Source organism: Salmo trutta, chromosome 1 (assembly GCF_901001165.1).
Source record: "Salmo trutta chromosome 1, fSalTru1.1, whole genome shotgun sequence".
NCBI classification, from domain to species: domain Eukaryota; kingdom Metazoa; phylum Chordata; class Actinopteri; order Salmoniformes; family Salmonidae; genus Salmo; species Salmo trutta.
The window spans coordinates 9,966,159-9,968,658 of NC_042957.1; positions in this window are offsets into that span (position 1 = coordinate 9,966,159).

A 2,500-nucleotide genomic window follows, 5' to 3' on the forward strand; every position below is an offset into this window, starting at 1 on the left:
TATTTTGGTAGTGAGAACTCTGTGCCTTTGTGTTAAGACAACTCACATTAAATTTAACAACAGAAAAAATAAATGCTAATTATAATACTATAATAAAAGAAAAACAAATGATCAGACTGCAACAGACAGGAACACACAGCACAACGTAGCCGACAGGAACAGACAGTAACAGACAGTAACCCGACAGCAACAGACAGCAACAGACAGCACCAGACAGCAACAGACAGCAACAGACAGGAAAAGCTGGGAACAGACAGGAACAGACAGGAACAGGCAGGGACAGACAGGGACAGACAGCGACAGAACAGCAACAGACAGCAACAGACAGCAACAGACCGTAACAGACGGGACAGAAACGCGACAGGCGGCAACAGGCGGCAACAGACGGCAACAGGCGGGAACAGACAGCAACAGACAGTAACAGACAGGAACAGACAGCAACAGACAGTACAGACAGTAACAGAAAGCAACTGACAGCAACTGACAGGAACCGCCGGGGAACAGGCAGCAATATACAGTAACAGACAGGAACAGACAGTAACAGACAGGAACAGACAGTAACAACAGGAACACACAGCACAGGTGGCGACAGACAGCAACAGACAGGACAGCCAGAACAGACAGCCACAACAGGAACCACAGCAACAGACGGCAACATACAGTAACAGACAGGAACAGACAGTAACAGACAGGAACAAACAGCAACATACAGTAACAGACAGTAACAGACAGTAACAGACAGGAACACACAGCAACAGACAGGAACAGACAGCAACAGACAGTAACAGACAGGAACAGACAGCAACATACAGTAACAGACAGGAACAGACCGTAACAGATGGGAACAGACAGCAACAGACAGTAACAGACAGCAACAGACAGCAACAGACAGGAACAGCCGGGAACAGACAGCAATATACGTAACATACAGTAACAGACAGGAACAGACAGTAACATACAGGAACAGACAGCAACAGACAGTAACAGACAGCAACAGACAGTAACAGACGGAGCACACAACACAGACAGGGAACAGACAGTAACATACAGTAACAGACAGCAACAGACAGTAACAGACAGCCACAGACAGTAACAGACAGTAACAGACAGGAACAGACAGTAACATACAGGAACAGACAGCACAGACAGTAACAGACAGCAACAGACAGTAACAGACAGGAACACACAGCAACAGACAGGAACAGACAGTAACATACAGTAACAGACAGCAACAGACAGTAACAGACAGGAACAGACAGTAACAGACAGGAACACACAGCAACAGGTGGCGACAGACAGCAACAGACAGGAACAGCCAGGAACAGACAGCAACAGACAGGAACACACAGGAACAGACAGTAACAGACAGGAACACACAGCAACAGGTGGCGACAGACAGCAACAGACAGGAACAGCCAGGAACAGACAGGAACATAGACAGGAACACACAGCAACAGGCGGCGACAGACACGCAACAGACAGAACAGACAACGACATACAGGAACAGACAGGAACAGACGGCAACAGACAGGAACAGACGGCAACAGACAGGAACCGACAGCAACAAACAGGGACAGACAGCAAACAGACAGGAACAGACAACGACATACAGGAACAGACAGAACAGACGGCAACAGACAGGAACAGACAGGAACCGACAGCAACAAACAGGGACAGACAGCAACAGACAGGAACACACAGCAACAGGCGGCAACAGACAGCACAGACAGCAAAAGACAGGAGCACACAGAAACACGCAGCAACACACAGGAACAGCAGAAACAGAAAGAAACAGACAGAAACAGACAGCTACAGACAGGAACAGACAGGAACATACAGCAACAGACAGCAACCCTATGGGGGTGCCACAGGGTTCAAGTTCTCAGGCAGACTCTCTTCTCTGTATAACATCAATGTCCGCTCTCGCTGCTGGTGATTCTCTGATCCACCTCAACGCAGACGACAACATTCTGTATACTTCTGGCCCGTCTTTGGACACTGTGTTAACTAACCTCCAGACGAGCTTCAATGCCATACAACTCTCCTTCCGTGCCTCCAACTGCTCGTAAATGCAGTAAAACTAAATGCATGCTATTCAATTCGATCACTGCCCGCACCTGCCCGCCCGTCCAGCATCACTACTCTGGACGGCTCTGACTTAGAATACGTGGACAACTACAAATACCTAGGTGTCTAGTTAGACTGTAAACTCACCTTCCAGACTCATATGAGCATCTCCAATACAAAATTAAATCTAGAATCGGCATTCCTTTATCGCAACAAAGCATCCTTCACTCATGCTGCCAAACATACCCTCGTAAAACTGACCATCCTACCATTCCTCGACTTTGGTGATGTCATCTATAAAATAGCCTCCAACACTCTACTTAACAAACTGGATGCAGTCCATCCGTTTTGTCACCAAAGCCCCATACACTACCCACCACTGCGACCTGTACGCTCTCGTTGGTTGGCCCTCGCTTCATACTCGTTGCCAAAC